This window comes from Clinocottus analis, unplaced genomic scaffold (genome assembly GCF_023055335.1).
Source record: "Clinocottus analis isolate CAN_PGR_092001 unplaced genomic scaffold, fCliAna1.0.p SCAF_1, whole genome shotgun sequence".
Taxonomy (NCBI): Eukaryota; Metazoa; Chordata; class Actinopteri; order Perciformes; family Cottidae; genus Clinocottus; species Clinocottus analis.
In genome coordinates this window covers 21,196,219-21,205,571 of record NW_027175820.1, presented here as the reverse complement: position 1 = coordinate 21,205,571, position 9,353 = coordinate 21,196,219, and the positions used below count along the sequence as shown (strand labels likewise).

General features: G+C 40.4%; 1 pseudogene; it reads left to right on the top strand.

Annotated features, from left to right (window-relative positions):
- Positions 1–752: 752 nt before the first annotated feature.
- LOC137783980 (hyaluronan and proteoglycan link protein 3-like) lies at positions 753–3,252 on the top strand (annotated as a pseudogene).
- The last annotated feature ends 6,101 nt before the right edge of the window (positions 3,253–9,353 follow it).

Sequence of the window (9,353 nt, the reverse complement as noted above, 5' to 3'; positions counted from 1 at the left end):
TGACCAGAAAGCCACTGTGGGCTCCTTTCTGCGACCTCTTGGAGAAACGGAATTGATCCCAGAAGACTTCTTCTGACTTCTGCTCCTCGACATCAAAGCTTCCCTTTCGACAAGGATTTAAAACCCCGCGAGTACACCAGAACATCAAAGTGTTTTACGGTAAGTGAGGGGGGGAAAAAATGAATATGACAAATATGTTGTATGATCTTTAATACACGCGTCGATTTATTGGTCATGTGAGCTTCTGAAATTCGCTTTACTAACTATTAGGCCTTTTGTCCGTGGTAATGTTCAGTGTTTTGTTCAGAACTTGTTCAGGTATCTTACATCCAGTCAATTAGGTGTTGCAATTATGACAATAACTGAAATAGCTCCAGACGACCTGCCAGGCTGACAACTTATTCTACAAATAATCAAAATTTCTGTCTTGAATCAGCATTTGAAAGCAGCCGTTTTTGGTGTGTCAGAATGATTAAAACATTATTTGAACTAACATAACATAAAATCCTTAAAGTTATCCAAGAGGCAAAATGACAGTTTCATAAAAAAAAAATTAAAAAAAAAGCTCAGAGCTCCCTAACGTGGTGTGGTGCTGCCCTCTACCGACACTGTCTGGTCACAACAGCTACAGTTACCAATACAGCAGGCAAAAACTACTGCAGTCATACAAAAGTCTTTATTCAACTGTGATTTTAGGGTCGGAGGAGCCGAGCAGATGTTTCTTTGAGGATCAGAACCTGATGATGATGATGATGATGATCTGCTGCCTCCAAGCTCTGCTGCTGTTGGCCGCTCAGCTGCTTCTCTCCCTGGCTGCCCCCGCCATCCCAAACAACTTCTTCTACCAGGACTACCTCAATGCAAACGGCAACAAAGAAAGTATGCAGAGGATAAATGTCACATGGATGTGCAAATGATGTGCTCCGTGCGTCCACATTCGTAGATGTAACGTCTGCATTTCCCACAGTTCACTTCGGTGGCGTGAAGCTCCACGTGGACTCTGCTCAGCCATCGGTGTTTGCGGTCAGAGGGGGCAACGCCACCATGCCCTGCAGGTTCTGGTATGAGCCTGAGTTGAGCTCGCCGAGGAGGGTCCGGGTCAAGTGGTCCTGGCGGCCTGCTGCCGGGGGACGCGAGACAGACGTGCTGGTGGCCATCGGCGCCCGCAGTCGTAGTTTCGGGGCCTTCAGGTTGTTGGAGGGACAAAATGATTCATTGGTGGTGCACTCTTTTCTCCGTGAGCTTGTTTGTGTTTAAACTCGCAGTGCGTTTGTTGGTCAGGGGCCGTGTGGAGCTCAGACAGGATTTCCCGGGAGATGCTGCGCTCAAGATGACGAACCTCCTGCTGAACGACACAGGAAGTTACCACTGCGAGGTGGTGGACGGACTGGAGGACAGGAGCACGTCAGTCCATCTGGAGTTATGAGGTACAACGTGTCCATACCATGACTTCCACTCTCATTTCACAGAGACAGCTTTTATTTCTAGTCAGAGATCCGCTTAGAAAAAATAGAGATTTGAGCCTTTAGCCTGGTTAGGTTTTATCTGTTTTGGAGTTTGGAGTTGGTATACACATGTATGATTGTGAAGTGTACATTATTATTCTCACTTGATTCCATCCTGTAATATATAAATATAATCATATCTGACAATATTAGTCTCATTGTTATTACTAGTGTGTGTAGCAATATGAATAAAACTATCTTAAAAGTCGTATGTATTAGATATAGTTGAATTGAATTATTGACATTTTTCACAAAGCACAGGTGTTACTAGTAACATTTACAATGGTTTTGTTCTACAAGTGTCCCAGTGACTGACCTTTTGAAGCCCACATACTTTGTGTAATCGTTGTCCAATCAATTCCTCCACTCAGGGGTGGTGTTTCCTTACCAGCACCCTGGTGGTCAATACCACCTGAGCTTCCTGGGAGCCCGGCAGGCCTGTGAGGAGCAGGACTCCACACTGGCCACCTTCACCCAGCTCTTCCAGTCCTGGAAGGAGGGCCTGAATTGGTGCAATGCAGGCTGGCTGGCCGACGGGACGGTCCAGTACCCCATCACCCGGCCCAGAGTGCCCTGCGGCGGGCACGGCCTCGCCCCCGGTGTGCGGAGCTACGGCAGGCGGCAGCCGCACCTCCATCGCTACGACGTCTTCTGCTTCTCCTCTTCACTCCAAGGTGAGGTGGTGTGGGACCAACCATGTCACAGGTTGAAAAGTTACAGGTGTCACTTATAACATCGACGATTGCTGGATTTATTGTGACAGTATGCACAATAAGCCCTTTTCTCAGAGGTCATTTTGTCATGTAAATGCAGAGCAAACACTCTGAAACCAACAGCAATTAATGTCATTATTTATACAGCTTTTCTTTTGGTGACGTGTCACATCAATTAGTACTTCAGTCAAACCACCAGAAAGATTCCTAAACGTTATTTCAGCACCAGGTGTTACACACACTACACGAAAATATGATTTGAACCTTTAAAGTTCATCTATAAAAAGATTATTCTGCTGTATATTTCAAAAGTTTCTACCACTTTTATCCTTATTGATGTTTTCTAGCCAGGTTTTCCCACCTTACAATATAAATAAGCAGAAACAGTCAAGAGGTTTATCTAAATGTCTCAATAAATGTGTCTCCTTCAAAGGGAAAGTCTACTACCTTCAGCCCTCTCACAAGATGAACCTCACTGAGGCTCAGCAGGCGTGTCGGGAGGACGGAGCAGAGCTCGCCAAAGTCGGGCAGCTCTACGCCGCCTGGAAACTAACAGGGCTGGACCACTGTGACGCCGGCTGGCTGTTCGATGGAAGCGTCCGGTATCCCATCACCAAGCCACGAAGACACTGCGGTCTCTCTGAGCCCGGGGTGCGCAGCTTTGGCTTCCCACCTCCCCAGCACAAACATGGAGTCTACTGCTACAAGTCAGGTGGTGACTGAATAGATCGCCCTCTTCAGTGGAGTCAGAAATGTAAAGTTGGCAGAGGTTACTTGAAAACATGTCAACACTCGAGTCACAAGAAAGATTAGAGGGGAGGATGTTTAACAGAAGCGGAAAGGGGAAGGGGAAATAAGCTTTTATAGAAAACTAAATTATATTGACTTTTTTTTAGACATTCCTCTCTATTTTTCTTGTAATGTACTGGATACTTTTCTATTCTCATGCCTTGAAAACAAAGTAACATGGAGACAAAACCCTCAGTCATTCTTTCTTTGCAGTCTTGATGGGTCACAAATAGATACAGCTTACAAGTGGAAAAGCTTGAGAACCACTGGTGTAAACTTTACTTTTATATCTACATCTTACTGTATTTTTCTCATCTTTTGTCGATGAGACCAAAGCCTTTACTTTACTTTACTGGGATGTTGTTTCACTCTTCATGCTAAAAAAAAAATTAAAAAAAATTCAATTGATTCTGTTCGCTAATGAAATCTGTGACGTCAGTTCTACTGTATAACCATGCACCTCAGGTGATGTTCACATCACCACATTATCACCTATTTTTGTATAACAAATGCTTTTCCTAACTATTAAAATAATTGTGCATCAGATTCTTGTCTCAGTCTCTCCACAAAGAAATCATACGCCCACATACACACAACGTGCAAAATCTTTATTTGTACAAAAACAATTAACATATTTCAGACTTAAACAGAAGTTTTCTTTTGTGCCTTTGATAAAAAGTGGCCTGAGTATTAGTAATGTACCACAATGCATTTGGCTTAAATAGGCAGAGCCATCCTCACTGCAGATATCGTCTGCTACCATGCGGTACATCTCTCTTACACTACATCAGTTTTAACACAATGTCAACTAATTGTTTTATTACAAAGCCTTTTCGTTTTTAACTACTGTGTTTAGAAGTACTCTAAAACATGTTGGCGGATCTCGTATAGATTAAACCCCCCAGAAAAGGAAAACAACAAAGGTTTACCGAGCAAAAGAAAAGCGTCCACAGCATGCAGGCATAAAGAATGCTATTAAAGATCCAAAATGGTCCAACCTGCTCATCCCGCCAGTCAGAAACTTCTGATATTTAGATGATTTGAACAAACCAGAAGCCCCATTTCACAAAGGTGATTTGCGAGCAATGCTTACAGGTGATTGACAAATTGTGGCGTCGTAACAACGCTCCAAAACTTATTAACAATCTAGTTTGCACCTACACTGAAGACACACTAGGCACTAAAAATTAAAAAGAGGGAAAAAAAAATAAAAAATAAAAATATTCCAGGGTTTGTCTGCAAAAAAGACAAATTAAAAGCCAAGATACTGAAACTATACTTCTTACAATTCTTTCAATAAAACCTTATGAACAGGAAACAGGAAAAAATTCATTTTTAGATGTGGACGTGAATCCGTTCTACTCAAACTCCGCTTCGAAGAGGAGTCTCTCGATTTTCATCCTGACCTCGGACTTCTTCTCTGGGGACAACTTTTTGAACATTTTCGCAAGGTTCATGAAGTAGTATTCATCGCAGTCCTGTGGTTTTTCAATGTTTGTCTCTACAAATCGGTTCAATTTAGGAGACTCCCTTTTCCTCTTCATCCCAACAGTGTCATATTGAACGATAGGAGTCACTAGCTGGCTGCTGCTCGCTCCTTGGCTGGATTGGTGGTCCAAAACGGTGATGCTGGCGCCAGCGTCGCTGTCTCCTTCACTGTTACTGTCGCTGTTGCTGTTGCCCTCACTTTCACCATCACCGTCGCTGAAGCTATTGCTGTCATCATCACTGTCGCTGACCTGCAAGGAGAGCGCAGATGTGTTTTTTAAAACAAAGTGTGTGGTGTCAAATTAAGTTGCAGGTGGCATAATGCACAATTTGTGATATAGACCAACACCCAAATCTGAACATTAACATTTAACAACCATTTACAAAGGGAAAAATGCCTCTTAGGGTTCTGCAAGCAAGTCTATTCTATTCAATCAATTATAAAGTGTTTTACAATGAGAGGGATTGCTTTCCCTCTCCAGAAATCCCTCCTTTCACGCTGGATGACTTCACAGACAGGATGTCGATTGTCCATTACACCCTATAACCATGCAATTTAAGGTGCCAATACATTTTTTTTAAAGGATCTGAAGAACAATGAAGTTGAAGCCACAATAAATCTCCTAAATCACAATCACAAAATGTGACGCTTTGGCACAAGCGCAGGCCGGTTGTAGAGTAGAGAGAACTAGTGCAACAGTTCAGCTTCCATTCAGTTATTAAAATACAAACGTTGTTTTAAATTGATTTTGCCGAAAGTCAAAAATGACATAGAAAAGCTAGAAAAAGATCTGTTATATGAACATTTAAACGTTAGTTTAATATATTGAAAGGGACAGTGCATCATACATGACCACAGGCTGACTATGTCATATTAAGGATGTCATCCTTTGCATGGGAGGTTGATCTGCTCTTGAGTGAAACGCACATTTAATATGTAAAATGACGAGTTCACGGAAAGGTGAAGTGGACGTGTGCAAAAGGTCAGGAAAAGATGGCTCAAACTACAAACGTAGTTTACCATCGAAACTGTGATATTCAGGACAGCTAATGCAAAGAAATGTCCACAGAGCAACTCACGGATACGTTATCATTTACATCTGAAGTTCTTATTTAGTTTGAGTCTATTTTAATTAACATTTTGTCTCTTTTGAGACTCTGGAAGTTTATTTTTATCTCGGCTAACTGTTCGCCATGATAACTTTAAACTTCTACTTCTACTACTGATGAAAAGTAAACGTTTTTTCGGTTCTCCGAAATTACTCCAAAATGACTTTGCTTAAGAATAACACCAACACATATTATACGTGGTCGTGATTTAAGTCATAACTACAACATAACAAAGACACGTGTTGTCTTTTTTTTTTAGCTTAGCGAGAAATGAGTTAGCTAGCTCGTAGCTTGGAGAGTCGAGAATGTTTTTTAACTTTAGTCTCACCAACGTTGTATGGCTGAGAAATGAAAACAACATAACGGTCACGTGTGAATAAATTACTGTGAGAATAAAATAGTTAATTCTCGTTCGTTTACTTACTTGTATGTGTTGATCTCTGTTCATATTTTCCACTAAGAAGTACAATTCAGTTTCTTCTTCTTCTTCTACTTCTTTTTCTCCTTCTTCTCCTTCTTCTTCTTCTTCTTCTTCTTCTTCTACTTCTTCTACTTCTTCTACTTATTCTTCTTCTCCTTTATTGGCGGTGCAGACGCATCACCGCCGCCTACTGGACAGAATGGAAAATTAACGTAATCGTCTTTGCTAAAACGTGAGTTTTCTTCAATATATTTGGTTAACTTTAGTGCTGATACTAGTTCCCTTCACTGCTCACTGTAAACCCAACACCCTCGAGAAGTAAAAGTTGATTTGGGTATTTTCTTTACCTATATCATGGGCTCAGTGTGTCCCATCCTGAGATGGTTAAATACTGTTTTTTTAAACAGACACCTTCCTGTTTTCATTGATTGTTCTCATTCACCCACAGTAAAGCCAGAAATATGATCAATATTACTACCTGATATATTGATAAATGCCTCTAGTCTAATGAAATAAAAATATACATCTGCAGTATCTACCACATGCACAACTTGGACCTGTTTGATGTTTAATTGGTCTTATATCAAGTGTACAGTTTAAGTGAGAGTGACCAAGTCTTATTGCGTTGAAGACGACCTCCTCGTCTGCGGGTAATGTTTCTAAATGTTCCATTTACTTGTTTTTTAAAAGCCCACCTCGTCATTCCTCTTCAGACCTACATGAGCAGGAACAAAATACACATCTTGTTGTTAGAGGAAATCACATGAAAGGTTCAAACAAAATATCTTTGTGCTGCAATTAAAGGTTAGCCTGTCTCTTAAGACGAGGCAGAACAAACTGATTACCCGCATTCTAATCTGTCAAGCAAGGCAGCCGTCTCACTCAGGACCATCTACAATCTCCTATAAAGCCAGACTGATTTTTTTTTTTTTTTACAAACAAATGCTTGTTTTTATCATACCTGCTTTTCCAAATTTTGCCATTGGGTTCTGCCTTGTGACAAAAAGGAAACACGGATGAGGTGCAGGGGAAGGAAGGCAGCATCCCTGACTTTGATGCAAAAAAACGAGAAACCTTGACTATAAACCAAAGGAAACTTGGTCATATTAAAGATATCTTGATACCAACCATGTTCATCAGCCATTCTTATTGAAATATTGAGTATAAATGCAACCAAATATATGTGCAAAGGTTACTACTGTGAAGCTGAAATGAAATCAAACACATTTAATTTTGTATTTGTATTATCCCCATTCAGCACTATTACACATTGGAATCTAGTATCTTTGATAACAATTTTGATAACAATGCATGTGAATTTCCTTCAAGTTTGTTGTTATGCTTTGTTGTTGTTGTTGTTGTTGTTGTTGTGTGTGTGTGTGTGTGTGTGTGTGTGTGTGTGTGTGTGTGTGTGTGTGTGTGTGTGTGTACGCGCGCGCGCGCGTTGCTATGTATTGTTGTTATGTGAGTGTACAGCTAATAAGCTGACATTGAAAATGAATAAGGGAAAATCCTGACAGGGCATCAGCACCAATGCAAGTTGCCCTATAATTAATGTGTGTGACGTTCGGTCAAAAACAGAGTTTGAGAGAAAAACCAAACTTCTCAAAACGAGGTCTGATCACAGCCAGCAGATGGCAGCCAGCTGTTTCGGAGGTTTGACTCAACAATGAGAGCAGAACAAAATGTGCAGAAACTATGAAACCACATTAACTCTCTCGGTCACGTCACATCCTCACAACCTTTGGAGTGATTTGAGGATTCCTACTTACACACACATTGTTTTTACGTGACTGCATCACACAGACAGATTTCCGTGAATACAGTTCAGCTCTGCAGTCATGCAGAAAATCTGACATTTATGGATTGAGATCAGATTAAATGTGAAGAATGCAGGATGACACGAATGTGACTGCGGGAGAGATCTGAGGTGAAATGTGACAGCTGAACAAGAGGAGAGCAGGACACAGTGTACAGATCACAGACCTCGCAGTATCTCTCAGGTTCATGAGACATTCGCATGAGGGACGGTGTAATATTTGCTGCGCTGCTGATTCAGCATATCAGGTCTTCATGTCAGAAAACATAGTGGTGAAATATAAACCACTGATTTTCCACTGAATGGACCGTTTAGATTTATGACACAAAATGACCATACAGACAGATTTGACATCTCCATTACATGCTGGGGAGAAACATTGCACTATTACCCACGCAGCTCTGGAAATAGACCCAATGAAGCCACAACAACTGAAATTCATTGAAAGGAAGCAGATCCGTGCTCTGACCGCCACACCCGTGACCGAAAGTGCGTAACACAGTGTTTGTGTAAGTGGACACACTAATGAAGACTTGTATTAAATTCACTGCGAGTTCCTGCGGAAAAAAAAAGACACGATGATGGAAAAGAGAACGGCAGACCACGTCATTTTTACAGATTCGTTTAGATGTGTTTTATTGCCACTAAATTTAGCATAAATGGAACCAAATTTTAAAAAAGAATGACTGACAAATACAAAGTTTAAGTTTTTTCTTTGGTTTTAGGCAATATAATACACTTTTAGCTTGTATAAATGTTGTACTTATTAGTGTTTTAATAGCATTGTGTTGATTTTTACACTCTAAGTTTAATTATACATTTTCTTCTGGTATTTTTAAACAATTTACACGTTACTTACTTGCTATTTTATGTCATTTTACATAAAATGTACTTCACCACGTCCAACTTTATTACAACATTGAAATACTATGTCCACGGTGATGCTTCAGCATTATTAATGCAATTTCAATTTTAATATAACTATTAAAGTTAAGTCTATTTTTATGTCAATACTTCCAAAGACTTTAGTAGAATCTATGTATTTTTACATTATGGTATCAGTACTTTTACCCGAGTAAAGGATCTGAGTATTTCTTCCACCACTCGTGCATGTGATGAATAAAATGTGTGTGTGATTGTTTCTCTTACCAGTTAAATAGCTGCTGAAAAACCCAATATTTGAACAATCATATTCTAGATATTCAATTATTGACGCCATCACACACCGTTGAGCAACAAATGTGCAAACTAAAACTGCTTTGTTCAAACTTAAAGGTCAAGTCGAATCTGATCAGGTGCCAGGTTTCCAAGTAACTGAAATACTCCAATATGATCATGGGTGAGTTGTAAGTGTAACGCAGACAACAGAATAAAGCACATCATCAGATACGCAGAAAAGGCATCCTTCACCAGTTGCGTGAAAAACACAATTTAGGCCTAATGTGTTGTGCTTTTCAGAACCATAATCTCTGTCACAGTATAAAAGTGATAGTATTGTCCGTGTATCA